Consider the following 24,432-nt stretch of genomic DNA (forward strand, 5'->3'; position numbering starts at 1 on the left):
GTCTCCATCTTGCAGCATTAAAAACACACCGGACAAGTTAATTTGTTAACAGATCTATAGCTTTTAGATTTTTCCCTTTACTTGTAGTAAAAGACGATGTTTTAATCTAGAATTTCTAGATCAACGGAGAGTACCCTTTAAATTTTGACTCCCTTGAGAGTGACGAAATATTATTAATTGCTTTTTTTTGTGGCATAAACAGCCATAACTTTTTTGAGCGTTAACTTAGAAGTTTGATTTTTGCATAGCATTAAGGGACTGTAGACCTGAGTATATGGTTTTTACTTCAACTAAAGGGTCTTGACAGACAGACAGATGGACGGACGGACGGCCTGTTGCCTCCTATATATGGGTGATCCTAGGTTCCGTTTTTTCCATTAGATGTACGGAGTCCTAAAATTGTGAGGCTACCAGAGGCACAAGAGTAAGTGGGTGCTGATGTTTACCTCAATATATTTGTTTAAAAATGATCAACTTACTCATTATATTTTGGGTTGTGGCTGCCATATTCTGCATTTTGGATGATGACGCAATTGCAGCTGTTGCAATATTGTCAACCATGGGTGTAGGAGCCAAAGCTGAAATATTAATAAAAATATTATAATGAATACTTTGCAATAAATTCATTTAAGAAAAAACAAGCACCAAAAGTAAAAGTTAAAACAAGCTTTTGCTCTCTAATCTAGGTTAGATTTTAAAGGATGATTAGTTAAATTCTTATACCTTTAAACAAGCAATTGTTGTGTATTTATTTATTTCGGGGATCTCGGAAATTTGCTATATGGGGGCGAAAAATCGATCTCGCAAGGTCTTGTCTCTAGGAAAACGCGCATTTTTGAGTTTGTATATGTTATCCGAGCAAAGCTTGGTCTCCCAGATATTATTAATTATAAAAATAGTTTTTTTACCTGATTGATTGGTGATTACACATACCTTTGCTTGCAACATGTTGAGGAAAATCTTTTAATTGGTGGTCACTCAATGGTTGTGCAGAGAGGTGCAGCTTAGGGTAAGCCCTTTTTTTCAGGCGATTGCCTTTTTTGTTGAAGTCCTTTGCTATGAAGTGATCTCCACAAACAAAACGTACTTGGTGAAGCTTTTCAATTGGTATATGCACTAGATCTTCTTTACCAACAATTTGAACCCAAGTTCTACACCTGCAAAAAAACATAATTCTAATTATTATATCTTGACTAGATATAGAGCTCTACATTGTTACAAAGTTAATGGTTTCTAAAGACTATGATTTCAAACTGAATTAGATAGATAATAGACAGATAGATAGAAAGGTTGTTATGGAGATAGTTTGAGAACCTGAGGAGGACATAGGATAGTTTTTAGGGTTCCGTACCCAAAAGGTAAAACGGGACCCTATTACTAAGACTTCGCTGTCCGTCCGTCCGTCCGTCCGTCCGTCCGTCCGTCTGTCACCAGGCTGTATCTCACGAACCGTGATAGCTAGACAGTTGAAATTTTCACAGATGATGTATTTCTGTTGCCGCTAGAACAACAAATACTAAAAACAGAATAAAATAAAGATTTAAATGGGGCTCCCATACAACAAACGTGATTTTTGACCAAAGTTAAGCAATGTCGGGCGTGGTCAGTACTTGGATGGGTGACCGTTTTTATTTTTTGCATTATTTTCCGTTTTTTTTTTTCATTATGGTACGGAACCCTTCGTGCGCGAGTCCGACTCGCACTTGCCCGGTTTTTTTATCAATCATCATTAACATTCTACACAGACAAAGTAACAGGCAGAAGCTAGTATACATAATTAATTACATATAATATTATGCTACTTTGGCTGTCACTGTATCTATTTGATTCTGACAGTACATCATGGGACAAATAAAGTTAGTATATACCCTTTTTTAATTTAAGTGTAATTTATTTCATTATCTGATCCATTTTACATATTATGTATGTATAAAACTTAAGAAACTAAAACCCGATCTGAGCCATGCCGGGTCCAAAGGTCCCCATCACACTAGCAGCATTACCCCGCTGTATGGCGATGGAGACCTGTTGGACAAGCCATGACTCAGAACAGGGGTCATTCCCCTTTTTTAATTGTTTAGGGGCATATAATATATGTCCAAGTGTCAAAACATCGGATTCACGATGCCCTACTATGCCTATGAAATGGTCCAAATATTTATGTTTATGAGAAAGATGGCACTGCTACCAATTTAACTGTGAAACAAATATTAAATTTTTACTACATTTATTATTGACCCCGGGAACAAATAACTAGCAAGTACAATGTACTTGGCTTGGAAACCTATCTGTAATTATCAAAATGAAAAATATGATACAATTTTATTGCCAATTAGTTCTGCTAACGTTGCCTTAACCCTAAAAGCTTTTGAAACTATGGGAATTCCTGAAATACAGGAAATATGACATCTGAACATTTTGACGCCATGATTATTTAACATAAGAGTAATATGACATGTGGACTTTTTTACAGTTTGGACATTGTGACACCTAGACATTCTGACATTAGGGCATCATAACATCCGGACTTATAGACTAATGGGTATTGTTACATCTGGACTTTCCGTCATCAGGACATTATTACATTTGGACTAATTGACGATGAACATTATGACACCTAGCCTATCTGACACTTGGACATATATGCCCCTAAACAATTTGAATAGATCAATCAATTTGTGAATACACACTTGTGGAAATAATCACTCTGGAAGTGAAGACTTTTGAACAGGAGGGAAATTTATTGAGGAATATAAATATGTTAAATCAATATGATAAAAGTAGATTCATAATTTAACAAATAGTATTCACAATCAGTGGAGCCGTTTTTGTGTTTTCAATCAAAATAATATTTTCTTGTGGTTATTACAGATGGCAGACTAGAGCAAGCCAGGCGCAGAAGACCCTAGCCCACTCAACTAGAGTTAGACCAAAGCTAACTTCACTGTGATTTTTATAGCCATGACGGTGCACATGTTATTTAAATGTCAATCTCATACACGTTTTATGTTAAATTAACATTTTCTCCGTCAGGGCTATCACAATCACAATCAATTTAACCTGGGCTAAGTCTATCAGTACAGTCCTGAGATAGCTCATTTATATGAGATAGATACTTCCCAACAGTGCACCAATTAATTGTGCGCAAGGAAGCAACTGATACTTGTGAAAAATCTGATTCAGATTCAGATTCATATTTATTTGCAGAAAAAGGGTTAGTTACAGGTCTTAACTTTAGGTTAGTAATGATCCACCTTAATCCGCTGATTATGATTAAAAAAATACAACGTTTTTTTTTATTATTGTCATTGACGGTCTACAGCTCATATTTTATTTATTATTAGGTACTTGTAAAGCAATTCCAATAACTGATAAATGTATGATCTTCTTCTTCTTGTTCGTGTTAGGGGCTATATAAGGCTCTAAAGTCTATGTATCACTACAACCATCGCTGATCTATTGTGATCGCCACCTCTGTGAGGATGTGCAAGGGCGTCTCCTCTACCTCCATACAGAGACGCCCCAAAAAATGTAAGATGCTCAGAGTCAAATTTATTTATATTTAAATACTTTTATATGCTGTGGAGTATATGTACTTCTAGTGATTTACGCATGCATGATAGATGACGCATCGTCATAAATGCCATGAACGAAGATTAGGAAAATGAGAAAGAAATTTTACATAAGAATATTACAGACAAACTAAGACAGAAAGTGAAACCCGACAAGTCAATATATTTAGTAAATAATTGCTTGTAAATCTTATAATGACAAACATACCTTTGCTCATCAATCGGGAAATTGGCAAAGAATCCCGGCCTGTGTCGTTCTCTAACGCCACAAATTTCACAAATTCTACTCTTTCCACCCATAATGAGTCTCTATCTCAGTAATCTTACTCAAAAACAGCGGACGGAGGAGCACACTGCTTCAACTCGACGTCTTTTGTTTGTGAATAGGAAAATATCACACAACTGAAACACTACGGAGGAACTTAATTGCTCAACTCGACGCACTGCACTGTTCAGATGGAGAAAACCGAATGAATGATAGAAAACAAGTAAAACACCACGGAATCACAATATTTTCTTTTCGTCACGGTTTAGTTTTGAAAATTGAAGTATTTGACAATTCTGCCTTTGTGTTGCCAGTTTATTATTTATCTTGTTAGGTTGGCTGAACTGAGACGAGGTTTCCATACATTTTTTTTTTATATAGGAGTTTCCTAAGACTGTCAAGTTACTCTGGATTGGTTGAAAATTTAACTCGCACGCGCTCTCGACCAATGAGAGCACAGCGTGGACCGGTCATAACACAGTTTAATGTCATTAATTGATGCACGCCATCTGTTGTTTAGCGACAACGTCATTACACTTATATTCTAAACCTTACTGGGACGAGTTAAGATCTGTAATCTGTATCGTTTTCTATCAACGAAGTGATAATTTGTGGACCTTAGGGCTTTAGAATAAGGTCGAATTTTGATGGGATTTTGTGTGTAGCCGCTGGCGAGGATTTGAGCGTTTATTGGTAGTTAGTGCGTGAGATTATGGCTTCTATTTTACGAGTAACGTATTGGGTTTTGTGGCATTAGATGTTATGATTTACTATAGAAGTAATATTAATCACTTAAAATTTGTATGGCGAATACTAAAAACGTATATGGGGAAAGTACCTAATCTATGATACGTGCTTTTGTTTACGTTAAAGTTTCTTTTGTCGTATCGTATCGCGGTAACTTTCATAATTTTGGGGAGGTAAATGAAATGAAAATGAAATGAAATGAAAGTTTTGAAATGAAAGTTTATTCACGAGAACATATGGTACAGTAGATATTATTAAGTGTACATATTGACCCATGATATGTTCGGCCTTATGGCATGTGAAAATTATTTGTATTGACATAGTTCATGCATGTCAAGGAAAATACGTTACAAAAATGTCGCGTTTATTAAAATATTATCAAAATTTAAATTATTAAATACAAACACCAAGTTCTACAGTCAGTTAGTCATTCAAATTCAGCGCCTAAGTTCATCAATCTATTATAGTTAAATCTAATTGTCTTACTTACCATTGTAAAAAGATTACATGTTAAAATGAAGTAAAAATTAAAATTTATAATGTCGAAAGTTTACATGTCAAAATTAGGTAAGAATTAGAATTTATAATGTCAAAGTTTACATGTCATAATTAAGTAATAGTTAGAATTTATAATTAAATTAGGATTTATGATGTCAAAAGTTTACATGTCACAATGAAGTAAAAATTAGAATTTATAGTATCAAACGTTAACATGTCACAATGAAGTAAGTAATAGTTAGAATTTATAATTAAAATATTCATCAATGTTATAAAAACTTGCATTACACAATATATTTTTCAATTTAAATTTGAACTCGTTAAATGGTAGCGTCTTTATGTTTGCAGGAATTTTGTTAAAACTTTGTATACACATGTGATATGCGCCTTTTTTTCTTATTTTAAGGTTATAGGGCGGTAGTGTCATTTGGTACTGTCGAAGAGGTCTATTATTTATATTATTAAATGGCGGGAAGAGTTCTAGATTCTTCTTCACAAAGACAGCTGCTTCGTAAATGTATAGGCTTGTCAGTGTTAATAAGTTAAGCTTTGCAAAATCAAGTCGGCACGATTCTCTGCGACCTTTACCACAAATAGTTTTAATGCACTTTCTTTGGGCTACAGATGCACGTTCTATTTCAACTGAGTTTCCCCATAAGAGGATCCCATATCTAAAAATGGACTCGATATAAGCATGATATGTTACAAGAGCTGTTTTTTGCGAAACCGTTTCTTTGAGTCTCCATAATACATATATAAATTTATTAACTTTCTTACATACATTTTCTACATGTCGTTTCCAGTTACAGTGAGTGTCTAAAGTTATGCCTAAGAATACAGAGTCTTCTACTTCTTCTATTTCGATGTTGTCATGTAAAATTTTTATTGTCTGTGGCGCTGCTTTGTATGATCTAAACTGGATAAATTTTGTTTTGCTAAGATTTACCTTTAAATGATTTTCGCTAAGCCAACCGATGACATCGTTCAATGCAGTATTTACCTCGCGTTCATATGAGTCTGTATTGGTACCTTTGATTAATATCGTGGTATCGTCAGCAAATAGGACGCAATCATGTCGGATACATTCAGGTAAGTCATTGATATATATTAAAAACAATAACGGGCCTAAAATACTGCCTTGTGGCACTCCGTATGTATTAACTTTATACTGGGACTTGTACGATTTCAGCTTATTGTTTTGAACCCTCTCAATTTGAGTACACTGCTTTCTTTCAGACAAGTAACTTTGAATCCAGGAATATGCGGGTCCTCTAATTCCATAGCGTTGGAGTTTGTCTAAAATTGTATAGGGGACCATTGGGCAGTCGGGAGGCTCGGGCACCCCCTTATAATAAGTCCTGATTTACAACGGAGTGCCCGAGCCTCCCGACTGCCCAATGGTCCCCTACCTCCCCTAACATACCTTTCCTACTGACTGTGCCTGATAAGTACGTAAGTTTAGATATGTAACTAGATGGTCCGACTGAATTGAGAAAGCCACCTCAGGTAAACTCCATCAATCGGTGAGGGCTACGGGAGATCGAGACCGATGGAGACAAATCATAGGAAACTGCTAAACCTGTGGTCACGATCCTCAGTAATGAGGGACCGGCAAAGAAGAAAAACTTAGTGGTTTAAATTGAGTTGAGGCTTATTTGAGTTGAGAATGTAACTCAAGTTGATATTTTCATCAAACTTATTAAAATTTAACTCTCTTACATGTTAAATAAAAACCTTCCGTAGACAATATTCGCAGAACATTTTTCTCACATTTTAAGGTCATAATATGCCTTCTCCCTACCCAACGAGCGATGGAAAGGAGCATGCTAAAGCTAAGGAAAATACATAAAGTGAGAAGTGAACGCATAAGAAACAAAACGAAAATAACAGATGCCCTAAAATATGCACTTAAAATGAAATGGCGATGGGCCGGCCACGTAGCGAGGTACACAGATAAAAGGTGGACAAAGAAGTGACTCTATGGAAAGGCCCCGACGTAAAAAGAAAATCAGGACGACCACGAAAGCGATGGAGCGACGACATAGTAGCCACGGCCGGTCAAAGATGGCTAAGTAAGGCAAAAGACAGAGACGAATAGAACAAATTGGAGGAGGCCTATACCCAATAAAGTGGGGTTCCTATCAACCTTTAGTTTTTAAATACATCAATACAAAATTAAATTATACGAACCAATTAAAATAAGTTAGTAAAAAAGTAAACATATATATTAGTTACAATAAATTAACATTATTAATTAATTAATAGTATGTACCTTAATGATAAGTTTGTAAGTAGTTGATAAGAAAATAAAGAGGCTTTTTATTATTATTATTCTTAATATGCCTTCTGCCCTCTGAGTCGTCGACGTCTTAAAGATGACTCAAGCTGGCCGGGCCGAGGCCTGGCTGGAGCTTCCAGCGCTTCGTTTTCTAAGGAAAGCACCACGTGATCACCGATCAGCCGTCATAGAAAATGACATGTCGGACGCCTCGGGCCGCCCGTGCACGGCCCGGTCTAGCATGAGTCATCCTTTAGTTTGTCAGGATCTAAGTCTAGTTAATTACTATTAATGCAAACCATCTGTTGCCGGATGATGGCTAATATTACGATATCTGCACGCCTATACAGCCTATATAACCGCCACTTATTTACCTACAAGCACCGTCATTCACTTCAAGCATGACATTAGAGCCAGCGGCGTTTATCGACACTTAAAGTTATGGCTCACGGCTGTGTCTGATTTAGTGTTTTGGGATTGCTCTAAATCATGGAATAGGTACTCATTGAGGGTCTCGCCTACATATACATTATAATTACCACTTGTTTGGTCTACCTATAGGTTGACTGGTAGGTGCTTGTAATAAGTGCGCAAAAACGTCGCAACATATTTTTGGTGGATACTTTTTATCCTAAAAATCATTCCTTAAGACAGTGAAAAGTTAGTAGGTAGGGGAGATTAGTCCAAAACTGTGACACAAAACTAAGGTTTTTAATTAACTTTTCCCTTAACGTCATGGTTCTATCCCACTTTCCCCTACGGTGTGTCAGTTTAGGAATATGAACGTTTCCCCACGCTGGGCCAATCCAGATTGGGGACTTTACATCCGCGCGCGACCGTGTCGGTTAGCGTTGCTCATACTATTTTCTATTAACCCGCTCACCCGCTCCGTGCTGTCGCGCCTGCTGACTGCTTAGAATATAAAGGACTTCTTCATAGAGATGTAGTGTATAATTGTTTTCCATCGTATTTCCTCGGAAACGTTCGTATTTGTCATGCTACCTCAGTCAACCTCCAGTACTTTTTGTACCGAGACTGACTGAAATAGCAAGACACGTTTACGTTTCCGTGAAAATACGATGGAAAATAATTATGCACTACATCTGTGCCTTTTCGAATAATTTTCCAATTTCTTGGCAGACACATGACTCTAACATCTCTACTCGAAACCTAACCGTTCTAGCTAGATTGAACCCAATAGCGTGTAATCAAAACTCAAGGCTCCAAGTGTTGCATTCCGATCTGCAATAAGGCCGTCAGGAGGCATTTCAGCTATGCTAACTGATCCAATAACAATACACAAGCCTTTTCCAATCTTATTTCTTAAGTCTTAGAATTCAATTTTGACTGTGTCTTAAAGCAACTCTTTGGTTGTTGTGAATGAAAGCTACAATGGATTTTGAACCGAGAACTGATAGTTTTTAAGTTGAAATTCGTGATTAATAACTCAGTGTTTGCGATTATTTGCATGTTGTTAGTTGAAAATGAATCGTATTTTTAAATACATAAGGTTTATCTTAAGAATGACTTGATTTAGTCGATGGATTGAAGCGGAATTAAGGCGCCAATGATACTTCTAGATATGTTCAGATGGCGAGATGGAACTCTTCAGTGTATGACGATTTGATGATGAAATGATACTATGAATTATACAGTTAAACTGTTATCATACGTTATAAATATTTTTTATGCCACATCCGTGGCAAAAAAGCAAGTCTCTTACGGCGCGATTCGGAAAATGAATTAGAGATTAACTAGATACGATATAGTAAAGATATGTGACGTCCCACGGGTAAAGGTACCTTGTGGCGGTTGGCACTTACGCTATTATTAACGCCGCTCCAATATTATTGCGGCACTATGCGACATAAGCGCCGGCCGCCATAAGGTACCTTTTTCGTGGAAAATCACATATATCTTCACTATTTCATATCTAGTGAATCTCTAATTCATTTCCCAAATCGCGGCGCCAGCCGCCATAAGGTACCTTTTGCAGTGGAACGCCACATATCTTTACTATTTCATATCTAGTGAGTCTCTAATTCATTTCCCGAATCGAGCCGATAGCAAGCAGTTAGGTATCATAACTTATGAACAAGTGCAACTCCACGGCTGTCATATGTTCAACGTATAAGTGGCTCCTCCGATGTTGTCTATCCCACCTTATTCATAAACGCGCTACAAACCTCGATTAGCTAATAATCGTTTGTCTTTATCTGTCATTTTGACTTATGTATTAGAAAGAAAGGGATAAAACAATAATTTAACTAAATCAGGCCCGATAAGTTTTATGAATAAGGGGGTATGTCTATACTCGACGATGATCGCTTCCCGCCAGGCGGCTCGTCTGCTCATTAGCAGAGCTGACATATCACATATAAAAGCTGACATTACTTTTTCTTGCTTTTGCTTTTTTTGGCTTTAATACTTTCTTGTCGCTTTGTTGTACTATATTTTTCGGTGTGTGAAGAAATCGACTTCGAATCCTTCGTATAAAATTTTAGTGTTGCACCACGTTTACGGTTATGTCGGTTATTCCTGATACCGTGGCGAAGATGTGAAAAATGTTAGTCTGAATCAGAAAAACTGAATTGGTAATTTCATCTTATATCTGCATCTATCTAACTGTCAATATTAAAAAAAATATAAATGTTACTTATAAAGCAAAAAAGACCATAGGCCTCGTAGTGCTTCAAGCACTACGAAACCTACGAGTACGACCTACCTTCGAGTTTACGCGGTCTTTGAAATCTAACCCTATGACATTTACTCAGTTTTTTTAAGTGCTCAGTTGTCTTAGAAATTTATAAAATTTATTTATTTAAGGGCTATCAGGTGCCTGTTTCACCATGGTGCCAATTGACACCTGGCATTAACAATTTGGCTATTTCTACATCTGTCCATTTCTGGGTCGATAAGTAACACAAAGGTAATACTTTGTGTCAATATTTAATAGTTGGACCAGTATACGGGGAATTATCACTGTCAGGTGAAAAAAATGTCAACGTGGTGAAACAAGCAGGAAGCGCTTACAACTCCAATCAAAATCACTTGAAGATTAATGTTGTATTACGTAAGAGAGAAGAGAAACAACTCAGATTCGTTCCAAATAAACATTTCGCGCTAAATATGGCTTCAATATGTGAGTTTAAAAATTTTGACAATTTTGATGTCAATATGTAACATTTACTTCATTCTATTCTTTAATATATTCTAAATAACGAATCGCCAATAATTTTTCAAAAAAATAATCAATTCTTAACCGTCAACAAAGTCCCGTCCCCCGGGACGAGTGACACGCTTCACTACACTGGCGAGATGAGAATTTATACACCTTACACTGGCGGTGCTAAACGGGGATTTATACGTATTGGCCGCAGATCACTTTCTAATAGACGGAGCGCGTAAAATCAAAAAGGGATCTTAATAATTAATAAAAAAACATTTCATTTAGATGCTCGAAGAGCCTTTACACCTCCAAATCTTATTAGTGCTCTACTCTGACATTGGGGACATTTTACATCTCCAAATTTAATGTCTTGTTAACCATAATATGGAATTTATATCTCTGTTATCTTAAAATAATATATTTTTATATGTGTGGTATATAGGATATAGCAGGGAAATAATATAGACGAGATGCATTCAGGATATTCACCATTTATTGACTGACATGACATATCATTCAAAACGACGTAACCATTCGAAAAAGCTCTGCGGCCGAAGGTCGCATACACTACAGTTCCTCCAACATAGATCATAGACATAACATGGACATATCCATAAAGCCAAGCTAACAGATACTACAATAACATGGTTAACAAATAAATATATATATAAAAAATAAAAATAAAAAAGCCTTTTATTTCTTGCATATTACAATGTCAAACATAAATAAAATCTGCAATACAATTTGTTTAATTTTTCTAGTAGTCAAATTTAAGCAAATATTTGGTCACTGGTAGGTTGAGGTAGGAGGTAGGTTAGGTGCCGAGGATAACAAATACTTAACCTAAAAATACCAAAATACCTACCAGAATAATTTTCAGAATTTAGCTTTGCCTGTTTTGGCATAAAATAGTGAGCATTAAGTATAATTAAATATCGCGGCATGCTGTGTAGGTATTTAGGTACCGTAAAATGAAAATTATGCGGTTGCGCGCCAGTTTAAGTTTAACCTTCACAATACGGAATCTATTCCATGTAATCTACGGCATCGGTATACTGGCTGGGTTACTTTGAAAACGTTGTTTTATGGGTGTGTGTTGCAAAAAGTCGTTCAGCGCGGGCTTTGAAATAAATGTTAGATTATTTCTCTTCACTGCGAGGCTTAGAGTAAAGCTCGTTACATTTTGTGTCGGTTATGTGTATATGTTATTCATGTTTGGTCTTATTTTTATTAATGAATAATAATAATAGGTGCAGATGTAATGCATAATTATTTTCCATCGTATTTTGACGGAAACGTAAGAAATTGTCTTGCTATTTCAGACGGTCTCTGTACAAAAAGTACAAACATTGACTGAAGTATCATGAAATAAAAATAAATAAAATAAAAAGGTTATTTATTCAGGTATAAACCCATTTCATTTGATTACAATAATAAACTAAAATTATGTTAAAATATATCTAAAATAATCTTAAGTGTACCTACTAGCGCCATCTGTTGTACTTGATACGTTAACTGTTTATGTGTCATTGTCTGTGACATTTAAAAAAATAAATCAGTCTCTTTGCAACTGCTATTCTACTCGTTTCATTTTAGGTTATGGGCAATCCATGTTTCTGAGTAGTTTTTTAAAGTATTTCGTGTGTAATTAGCAAAATGTCGACATCAAGTTACATAGTGAATGTACCTAAACTAAAAGGACGTGAAAACTATGATGATTGGGCGTTTGCGGTAAAAAACTTTCTGCTGTTGGAGGGCATTGATATTGACGCCATAAGTGCAACTATGAGTGCTCAAGATCAGAAAAAAGCTAAGGCCAAGCTAGTAATGACAATAGATCCTTCCTTATATGTGCATATCAAGAACGAGAACACTGTAAGTACTTTGTGGGAAAAGTTGAAGACATTGTTCGATGACAAGGGATATACAAGGAAGATCAGTTTACTTCGGACTTTAATATCTATTCGTCTTGAAAATTGCGATTCCATGACAAGTTATGTGACTCAAGTGGTGGATACAGCGCAACGATTAAAAGGAACGGGCTTTGAAATCGACGACGAATGGATCGGTTCATTACTTTTGGCCGGCCTACCCGAAAAGTTCACGCCAATGATAATGGCAATCGAACATTCTGGTTTGACAATTAGTGCAGACGTCATTAAAACGAAGTTGCTCGATATGACATCTGAATCTGAAGTTGGCAGCAGTGGAGCAGAAGCAGCTTTCTACTCGAGTGCTCGACAGAAAACTGGCAACACTAGCCATCATAAGTCAAAACAAATGTCAATGTCATCGCCGTCAAGTAACAAAACGTCAAGTGGCAAACAAATTAAATGTTACCAGTGTCAAAAAACGGGACATTATAAAAATCAGTGTCCAGAAACGAAAAAGAAGGTTGCCGGTGCATTTAGCGCTGTATTTCTAAACGGCGACTTTAGTACAGAAGATTGGTACGTGGACTCGGGGTCCAGTTTTCACATTACGGCGAATAAAGAAAGTTTATTGCAAACACGACAAGCACACGATATAGGAGATATAGTTGTTGCAAATAAAACGACCATGCCAGTTGTATGTGCCGGTGAAACGCAAGTGACAACAACAGTGAATGAATTTCAGTTTGACATTCCTGTACGAAATGTTTTGTGCGTTCCAGACCTCACTACAAATTTACTATCCGTTAGCAAGTTGATAGAAAGCGGAAACACAGTTTCATTTGGAAAAAGGGCGTGTTATATCCGTAATCAACAGAATGTGTTAATTGGCATAGCAAGTTTAGAGAATGGTGTGTATAGGTTAAATACTGTGAAGCCAGAGAAGGTGCTAGCAGCGGCAGCTATACATAAAGCGGATTCAAGGCAGTGGCATAAGCGAATGGGCCATATTAATTCAAATGACCTAGAAAAGATGAAAAATGGAGCAGTGGATGGTGTTTTTTACAAAGATAAACCAGAATTGCAAAAGTCTAACTGCGAGGTGTGTTGCGAAGGGAAACAGGCTAGACTACTTTTCCATCAGCTAACCATAGGTCTGAAAAAATATTGGAGGTTGTACATTCGGATGTGGCGGGGCCAATGGAGACCAAGTCTATTGGTCAGGCAAGATACTTTGTACTGTTTATAGATGATGCAAGCCGTATGTGCTTTGTATATTTCTTAAAAGAAAAGAACCAAGTTCTCCAGTGTTTCAAAGAGTTTCGGAGTATGGCAGAGAACCAAACCGGAAATAAAATTAAGATACTTCGGACAGACAATGGGGGAGAATATTGTTCGCAGGAGATGCAAAGTTATCTGAAGACGGCGGGTATTATTCATCAGAGAACTAATCCCTATACGCCACAGCAAAACGCGATCTCGGAGAGATATGTGAGATCGGCTACTGAAAAGGCAAGATGTTTACTTTTTGAGGCTAAACTGGAAAAGAAATTCTGGGCCGAGGCAGTGAACACGGCATTGTACTTGAAAAACAGGTCGCCGGCCTCAGGTCTAGGAAACATGACACCATTTGAAAGATGGACGGGAAGAAAACCAGATCTGAGTCATGTCAGGGTCTTCGGTAGTCAGGTGATGGTGCATGTACCCAAAGAAAGAAGATTAAAATGGGATAAGAAAGCTGAGAAATATATTTTACTTGGTTTCCCAGAAAATGTTAAGGGTTACAGAATTTACAACCCAAAAACACAGCAGATTACTACGAGCCGAGATGTTTTTATCATGGAAAAAGAGACAGATACAGCCACAGTGGTAGTGCAGGAAAGCGTGAAGGAACCAGAGCCACAGCCAGTGGAGGAAGAATCAGAAGATGAAAGTACCTTCATGGACCCAAATGATTCTACCTATGTAGGTGAATCATTAACTTCAGATGTGACATCAGATGACTCAGATTTCACCTTATGCCAAGATGAGAGTGATGTTTCACAGTCAGCAGAAGACATTCCTATAGTGAATAGCAAGCGAGTAAGAAAACCAGTAGACAGATATGGTTTCTCAAACCTGTGCGTGGTAGACGAGGCTTGTGGTGAAGAAATCACCTATGAGGAAGCGATAAATGGTCCAGAGAAGGAGATGTGGCAGCAGGCTATGCAAGAAGAGCTGAAGGCTTTTGAAGATAATCAAGCGTGGGAAGTTGTTGATTGCAAGGAAGCCGATAGAGTGATACAGTGCAAGTGGGTGTTTAAGAAAAAATTTGAAAGTGATAACAAAGTGAGATTTAGGGCTCGTTTAGTGGCTAAGGGTTTTACCCAGAAAGAAGGCGTGGACTATAAAGAAACATACTCACCAGTCCTAAGGTATTCAACACTAAGACTGTTATTTGCTTTAAGTGTAAAATTAAATTTTAAAATTACCCATCTTGATGTAACAACAGCCTTTTTGAATGGCTATCTCGATGAAAATGTATACATGCAAGTGCCACCAGAATTAAATTGTAATTCTAATTCAGTGCTTAAATTAAAGCGAGCTATATATGGCTTAAAACAATCTGCCAGAGCTTGGAATAAGAGAGTAGATGATTGTTTATTGAGCTTGGGATATGTAAAGTCAAAACTTGAACCCTGTTTGTATAGTAAGCGCACAAAAAATGAGCAGATTATTATAACTGTATTTGTAGATGATTTTTTCATATTCTCAAATAGTAAAGCTATGACAGATGATTTGAAAAAGAATTTAATGTCAAAGTTTAAAACTAAGGATTTGGGTCAGGTGAAAAAATGTTTAGGTATGAGGGTGAAAATGTATGAAAATGGCAGTATTTCTTTAGATCAAGAGCAATTTGTAAATCAGATTTTGATGAAGTTTAATATGTCAAATTGTAATTCTATAGATACCCCAATAGAAAGTAATTTGAAATTAGAGAAATCTGAAGAAGTATGTAAACAATATCCTTATCAACAGCTGATAGGAAGTCTAATGTACCTAGCTGTACTTACGCGTCCAGATATTAGTTACAGTGTCAGTTATTTGAGCCAGTTCAATAATTGCTTTTCAGCAGTTCATTGGTCACATGCAAAAAGAATATTAAAATATTTGCAGAAAACTAAATCTTTTGGTTTGATATTTAAAAATGATAATAATAATCTGGAAGGTTTTGTTGATGCTGATTGGGCTTCAAATAATATTGACAGAAAGTCATACACTGGTTTCTGCTTTAAATTGTCAGGCTCTGTGATTTCTTATGAGTGTAAAAAGCAGCAAACAGTGGCCTTGAGCTCAGTTGAATCTGAGTATATGGCAATTTCTGAAGCGGTCAAGGAGGCAATTTATTTAAAAAATTTGCTTTCAGAAATTGTTGTATGCGACTATAAAATTGTCTTGTACAATGATAACCAAGGTGCTCAGAAATTGACCGAAAATCCTTTGTTCCATAAGAGAACAAAACATATAGATGTTCGTCATCATTTTGTTAGGGAAGCTGTCGCTAACAATCTTGTAAAAATTGTTTATTTGTCAACATCTGAAATGCCCGCAGACATTTTGACTAAAGGTTTAAGTAGTGTAAAGCACAATTATTTTGTCAGGAAAATGGGCATTCAGAGTATTGTTTAGCATAGTTAGATTTAATTGTTATTTTGTTTTTTGGAAACTGTGCTTAGATTATTTTGATAAGTGGAGGTGTTAAAATATATCTAAAATAATCTTAAGTGTACCTACTAGCGCCATCTGTTGTACTTGATACGTTAACTGTTTATGTGTCATTGTCTGTGACATTTAAAAAAATAAATCAGTCTCTTTGCAACTGCTATTCTACTCGTTTCATTTTAAATTAAAGCTATAAACTAAAACTAAAAAAGTAGGTACTAATTATAACGAACAAATACGAACGTTTCCGAGAAAATACGATGGAAAACAATTATGCACTACATCTCTAACTAGGGGCCCGATTCGGATTTTGTAATAGACATCTATTAGATATCTTTTAGGCATCGCCAAGATACGATAACGATATGTTTAAGATCCAAACTGTCAAATTTGACATTTCCGCAATTCTAGAGATACTCTTGAACGATTTCCACAAGATAATATCTTATTAGTTTAGTTATATTATAACTTAGAGATCTAATTCACATCTAATAGATATATTATCTAACACGATCTATCTTAAAAGTGACATTGGTTGCCCGAATTGCGCTGCAAAAGAGAACTAGTTGAAATCTAAACTATAACGTATCTAGAATGGATCTAGTACGTGTCGTCTCTTGTGAATATCTTGAAGTTCGAATACGGCAGTAGGTATAAATTTAGGTAAAATGACTAACTAGGTATTCTAGCCAGCTAGCTTGACCCCCTGGTCAAGCCTTTATTTCAGCCACTAAAAAAGGTTTTAGTCTGGTGTTACACCAAAAATCGTCTACATTAAAAAACGAAAGGACATTTTCTTAAGAATGCATTTTTTGTTTTTTTAAGCCTTTATATTTGGAAATCTGTTTATATCAATGGAACCATTTATCCTACAAATGTATTTGTAAATACACTTAAATACAACTTTTATGCACTTAATGGTAAACTCATGCCTGCTTATATGAAATCACATAAATCCTAAGAACAGACAATAAAACGGAACCCAATACGCTCACCATTTAATTATATTTTAGTATTTACGATTTAATTTCCCTCGTACCCCGGTCTCCCCGCGCCCCGGAGTCCCCGCGGCCCGGTCTCCCCGCGGTTACATAAATAATGCGTTTAGCACGTGTGCTGGGGCTTCTCTAAAAATTATGTCGTTTAATTTTCTCTTAGGACAATGAGTATGTTAATGTTAACTATTATACAGATAAGCGATGGTGGCCGAGTGTATAATGACGTCCGACTTTCAATCCGGAGGTCGCGGGTTCGAATCCTGGCTCGTACCAATGAGTTTTTCGGAACTTATGTACGAAATATCATTTGATATTTACCACTAGCTTTTCGGTGAAGGAAAACATCGTGAGGAAACCTGCATACATCTGCGAAGAAATTCAAAGGTGTATGTGAAGTCCCCAATCCGCATTGGGCTAGCGTGGGGACTATAGCCCAAGTCCTCTCGCGCATGAGACGACGCCTGTGCCCAGCAGTGGGACGTATATAGGCTTAATTATTATTATATTATATATACAGATACATTTCTGTACAAAATTGGTGGGCAGTACAAACAGCTACACTCTTAACTGTCCATCGGTGGACCTTATGCATTTTGTAATAAGGTTTACGAACTGTCAGTTAACAGTGTGGGCGATGGTACCTTGTCTAAAAGAAAAGTATTCGACTGCCATAAAAGAAAATGATTACCTACTCTAAAATGCAATCCAAACTTACCCACCATAAAAAATTCGATTACAGTTGTATTTCAATTACTCCCTCTAAGTGCACTTAAAGTTCCGCCATAAAACCAGCGAGCTGTGTAAAAGCAGTATTAGAGCTCAAATAGAAAACTCTGCCTACTTGAGTAGGCCTATTCGAAGTTTGTAAATCGTAACTTGATATATACTTATGGTATAAAGAAAGCAGCTTTAGCTCTTGGAATTTTGATTGACTGAGCATGAAAACCGTAACACGAAACATTTTCAGGGTAAAAATTCGCAAGGTATAAATGGAATCGGCAAAATATTCAAAATTACAATAAAATTAATTGTAATTACCTATCTCCAACATATACAAAGATGTTTTAAGACAAGTGTTCAGTCCAGAAACTTTCGGAGTTACCCTCTTATGATACCTACTAATAGCAAAACTCTAAACACTGTACATCTTATATCTTTGAAATATGGGTTGTCAAATTGTCAATTACAGTCGGCGATTCTAACTTTAAGATACGTCAATTAATAGATCTAGAAACAATGTGGATTAGATGTGTCAGTGTCAAAAGTGACGTTTTTATTAGAAGAAACGTCACATTTAACACTGACATATCTAATCCATATCATTTCTAGATCTATTAATTGACGTATCTTAAAGTTCGAATCGAGCCGATAGTCTTACGCATCCGAGTTAAGTTCTTATGAAAATATAATATGTATAATGAAAATCAAATCAAGTTAAGATGTTTATATTTAGAATTGGCTTCCAGGATGAGTAAGATCCCCCCACGATGATGGCGCTCGTAACAATAATGTTTATTCATAATTTATAGTGACACTATAATGTGACTCACTCGGGGGCCATCAAATGAGCGGAAAATATGAAGTATCTTTAGCTACCGGAAGGTTATTGTACTGTTATAATTATAAAAGATTAGGGCGCATATGATGATCCGTTCGTAAAATTATTATGGCCAAAATGTCACGATTGAGCTATGTCAATGCTCTGACGCTACGTTAGCGAATTAAATAAAATACTACCTACCTATAAATTAAAAAAAAAAACGGACAAGTGCGAGTAAGACTCGCCCACCGAGGGTTCCGTACGTTTTAGTACCTATTTGTTGTTATAGCGGCAACAAAAATACATCATCTGCGATTTTTTTACTGTATAGCTATCACGGTTCATGAGTTACAGACAGACAAACGGACAGAGGAGTCTTAGTAATAGGGTCCCGTTTTTACCCTTTGTGTACGGAACCTTAACAAACCTAAGAGGCCAATTCAAACTTCCCGCTTCAAAGTCGCGCGTGCATTTTGCTCGTACATGTCCGACTTGTCCGTACATGTATTGGCGCCAGCGAGGCGCACGGGCGTATGACTGGAAGAAATACGTGGAGCTGACTTCCAAACCTCATTACCTACTTGGAACTCTCCTGCACTAAGGAGACTGCACGAGGTCACACTAGTCACCTGCACTAATATGTTATACAACGAAGGCCGCAAAAACATCTGACACGATCTTATTTGTAGAGCTATAAGAGCGTGTCACACATTTTTGCGGCCTTCGAAGAGTAACATAATGATATTATTGCAGGTGACTGTACTAGAAAAAGAATCAAATTTAATGAATATTTTGTTTAAATAAATGGATATCTAGGATGAAAACTTTATGGCCCACCATCACACGCCGCGGCGGCGCCGCTTGAGTCGAGAGACTTGCGTCAGCTCACTTGAGCCTCCACGTGGCGTGGGTGCGATCTTAGTAAACATATCTCCGCATATGCTGAGTGAATATATGTCTTCGCATGAACGATGACATGGTGTTTGCACGATGAGGAAACTGTTTGTTGATATTGTTTTTATATTTAATTTCAAAGAGTCACGTTGACGGTCTTTCACGACCTCATCGCTCCAGCGATACCTAGGACGCCCAACTGGTCGTCGACCATCCGGACGGCCCGAGTACGCTCTCCAAACCGCTCGATCTTCACCCATACGGACCCATACGATGAGGATACGGATGAGGTCGTGAAAGAACTGAACGAGCTCGGTGCCGTCGGTTGGACAGAAACGGCGCTAGACAGAGAAGCATGGCGTTCCTTAGTGTCAGAGGCCAAGATCCAATTCGGGTCGCTGCGCCACGGCAGTAAGCAGTAAGTACGTTGACGGTGAAATCGGGAGGATCTTTGAGTCTATTGTTATTCTATTAAGAGGTACTTAAATATACATAAGTATATATTTGGTTGAGATGCACTGTGGGCAATTCGAACTGAGCAATATGAAGGGAATGCCAAAATTATGTCATTTTATTATCATTTACCAGTGCGTCTCGCTCTCGCCAATACATTGTACGAATAAGTGCGATCGAAACAAACACGCGAATTAAACCAATTTGGTTCATTTTGATGTCGGAATCGATGTTCGAATTAGCCACCATCCACACGAAATTACATTGGTGATGATATCGATATTATCTTCTTCTTCCACCTAGTGTTTTCCCGGCCCAGCGTCAGGGTCTACTTTCCTGCCCAATCTTCTCCACTTTGCCCGGTCTTCGCAATATGATATCGATATTATATTGACATAAATTTATAAATCAAAGTGAGCCAAGCAGACCGCTGACTTACAGGCCGCCGGACGATATCGGCCTGTCAGTTAGAACAAAAATTTGACAGTTCCGAACAACTGACCGGCCGATATCGTCCGGCGGACTGTTAGTCAGTGGTCGGCTTTAGTGGTTTTAAGATCTAAATGAGCCTCATTCAATTGGGATTATAGTGGTATAAAATTTTCCTTCCCGAATGAGGCTCCTTTTAATCAGTATAAACGGTTTCACGTATATCCACGTTAGTACGTGAGCGCGCTACGTAGCCAATCAACCGGTGGAGTGCTACGGCGTAGCGTACGGATTCGTAGCACGCTACGAAAGATCGCTGTGATGTGATGTGAGCTCTTTGGTTCGGTCTTCACTTCACCTACACTTTTTGTCTATAAAATAGATGGAATTGGCTTGTACCTATCATATTTTATAAGAAGCAATTTTTAGCATTTTTTTTTCATATTATTTACTTTCAAATGTAAAACGTCAATAAAAAAAAAATCATAAATGCCGTAGTAAATTACTATTAAGTATATTATTCCCACATTCAACAATAGCGTTTGAACTTTAGAAGTACAATATTGATTTGATGTAACTCTAAGTGCATCCACTTTCATAAATAAAATAATATGTGCGAGGAAAATTTGCGCTGAAGGAAAATTTATTCAATGTTTAATTGATTTTGTATTAAAACTCTCGTGAGATTCAAATATATTTTATCATCAAGGTCAGACGATGTTTGTCACAATTAATCACGAAATTGCCTCCTTAACAATAATTCCAAAGAAAGCACTACAGCACAGCGGCTTAATCAAAACACAATCAAAGCATAACAATACGCAATCACCGCACCGGCACACACTGCACACGTCCTACAAAAGAAAATACACCTTAAATCGATATCTATAAAGTCCATTTTTATACACCATTGTTTAAAACTATCACGAAAATGCCAATCGACTTTCAACTTTATCACCACTGCATAAGACACCCCTAATAAAATGAAACTCGGCCATCCTGATCCTAAAACTCGACTCTTAGCTCCAATGAAAATTGGACTTTATGTTAATAGGTTTAGAATTCGTTTTAATTAAACTAGCTTTTATAAATACTGGCCGCAAACATGATACGCAGTGCGGCGTCGCATTGCAAGCGTTCTACGTTAACGTCGAGATAAAACGTACTAAAAGTATAAGAATTATATGGCGCTTAAGCTCTTTTTGTAAAGAGAATTATCCCCGTGGCACGTAAGGACGCAGTAAGCGCTCGACAAATGAAAACCGGTATAAAGTACGATCTCGGGATTTGTTAGAATTATTGGTCATTGTAGATCAAATAAGACTGGTTCGAATTAGTAGAATGATCGTTGCGGGCGCTTGAATAGTAGTGGTTGCGACACGGTGAAAGATGGAAAAAATACGATTACCATCCATAGATTCTCTTTCAGATGCTCTAGATTTTGTGAAGATTGCAAAGTTACCTTAGTTTCATTCGTTTAAGAGGGGACATAAGACCAGGAAATTAAAAGAGGACTAATGATTCTAGCGTGGGTGGAATTTGCGACGAAAGAAATAGCCATTGCACGGGTTTTTACTTCTAACCTCAATTAGGTCTGAAAATATTTCAAATTACATTTGCTTAGCAATTTTGAATTAAAATATACAGCTATGGATTGCAGGGTAACGATATAAATTATATAATTGAAAATAAATGAGTATTAGACATGTTTCAACATTATTTAAACATGTTGAATACTCATTTACAGTATTGTTATAGGTGTTACAAGTCACTTTAAGGTACCTATTAGTTGGAGTCAGCCCTTGCAAATGTAGTCTAGTTTCTGTGTTTATTTTTAGGGTTCCGTACCCAAAAGGTAAAACGGGACCCTATTACTAAGACTTCGCTGTCCGTCCGTCCGTCCGTCCGTCTGTCTGTCACCAGGCTGTATCTCACGAACCGTACTGATAGACACTAGACAGTTGAAATTTTCACAGATGATGTATTTCTGTTGCCGCTATAACAACAAATACTAAAAACAGAATAAAATAAAGATTTAAATGGGGCTATAATACAACCGTGATTTTTGACCAAAGTTAAGCAACGTCGGGCGAGGTCAGTACTTGGATGGGTGACCTTTTTTTTTTTGCATTTTTTTCCGTTTTTTTTTTTCATTATGGTACGGAACCCGTCGTGCGCGAGTCCGACTCGCACTTGCCCGGTTTTTTTTAAGGCATTTGCCCTGAATTGAAACGTGTAAAAACTCAACATAAAAATATTTTTTTTTGCATTATCCCCTTCTTAATATAATGCTCTATCTAGTATATAGTAAAGTGGTCTGTGTAAAAATGCAACGACATTGTCCAGTGGCTAGGAATGCTGTTGGGAAACGTGAGTCTGGAATGGAAGCGGTACGGTAATAAATAGGCGTTTTAACGCTGGTTAGGGCTTCAAAGTGGGGTACGGTTTAGTATTACCAGAGATAATAGAGTGTATAGAGGCGGATTGTCAAAGTAAATTATGTACTAACAGTAAATTTACTACCATCTTTCGACAGATGATTAAAACTGTTAGAACATCATTTGAATTTGATCCTTATTCTTTCACTGATATGTGTTAACTTATTAAGTACTATTTTTTTCTTTCTTTTTTGTCGCGTTTTTCTGGAAGATTGCTTTCTTACGATAAGACCTTTTTCTATTTATTTATGCATTTTACTGTCATAATGGCACTGATATATATTTTTAGTAAACAGTAAACACAAGGAAGGTATCAAAATAATCGTCAAAAAATGCACTTAAACCACTGCACACTGATAAGTGGTATCATGTTATTGTTGTTTTTTTTTTCCTTTTCTTATTTCTTAAGATGTGTAAGACTTTGCATAAGTCTCAAATTTCTTCCACAAACTTTTCCGAAACCCGACAATTTGAACCTTACTAACCAAGTATTAAAGTCCTTTTTTGCACAAAGACTGTATATACAGGGTGAGACGTTGAAATGCTAATTTAATTGTTTGCTAACCCTTTTTAAGTAAGATTGCAAAGTTGTCGTTAATGATAATGTCTTACGGTGGGAAATGTAATTAGGGAGGAGGAATAAGTTTGTTTTTTGGAGATGAATGCTTTGGAACTCGTTGTATTCATTAGCAATATTTGTACTGTTATACACTTTTATAAAGATTTGGAAGATTACCTTTGCACAGAACAGTATGAACTGATATTTAATCAATTAGTACCTATAAAAGATGTGTTAAAATAGTTATGGTTTTAATATTTATATGATACGATCGTACGCGCTTATTTCCACTTATGGAAGTGCGCTTTTCCTTTTTTTGGCGCAGCATAAAGCAACGTGCAATGCAGCTCAGCAACACTTTCGCAAACAGAATGAATACTTTAGGTATGGTATTAGGTATTAATGATGATGATGATGTATTGTCCTTCCAGACGTATCCGTCGACGGCGACATCCTGACAAATTAAAAAGGGTTTTAACACTCTTAACTATTACGTGCGTGGGCGCGAGCGTGGCTCGCAAATCCAAATTTGGTCTTGAAAGTGCGGCAACACAAAACACAGTAAAGCTGCCCAGACGCGTTGTATGTCGCTCCTTGAGAAACACAGTGTCATTAAGCGAAAAACGTGTTTTTTGGGTACAGAGCTTTAAATTTTTTGAAATCTTCAATCGTCTAAAACTGCCGTACTAGAGATAAAAGAAAGAGTTTTTTGCTATATTTTGTTAGATTTTAAACTAATCTTGTGAGTCATTTGAGTAAACTGTGTTTTTTTTGTTTAATTTCTAAGATAATTCAATTAAAAGAAAATTGTAATGTCACTATTCCGTTTAGTTTTGCTTAATGTCACATGACGACTTCGCAATATTGATTCAATTTATGGAACAGTGACACTATATCCAGTTATTTGATATAACTTAACGTTTATTTCAAAGAAAAAGCGCAAATAGAATCATTTTACATGGATGTTAATTAATATTTACTAAAGTAAGCGACTTTCAGTCTTAAAAAATTAGCAAATA

The 24,432-nt window shown here is 36.7% G+C and overlaps 1 protein-coding gene and 1 long non-coding RNA gene across 2 annotated transcripts in view; one reads left to right on the forward strand and one right to left on the reverse strand.

Moving 5' to 3' along the window:
- The window catches only part of LOC134797819 (uncharacterized), a 644,098-nt gene that overhangs the window by 305,348 nt on the left and 314,318 nt on the right, over positions 1 to 24,432 (forward strand). The window lies entirely within an intron of this gene.
- Positions 501 to 4,213, reverse strand: LOC134797312 (uncharacterized). The gene is made up of 3 exons (XR_010145072.1): positions 3,781 to 4,213; positions 934 to 1,157; positions 501 to 578 (listed from the first exon to the last, which is right to left on the reverse strand). It is a non-coding gene; the product is annotated as an uncharacterized LOC134797312 (long non-coding RNA).

The sequence above is a fragment of the Cydia splendana genome, chromosome 15 (assembly GCF_910591565.1).
Source record: "Cydia splendana chromosome 15, ilCydSple1.2, whole genome shotgun sequence".
NCBI lineage: Eukaryota > Metazoa > Arthropoda > Insecta > Lepidoptera > Tortricidae > Cydia > Cydia splendana.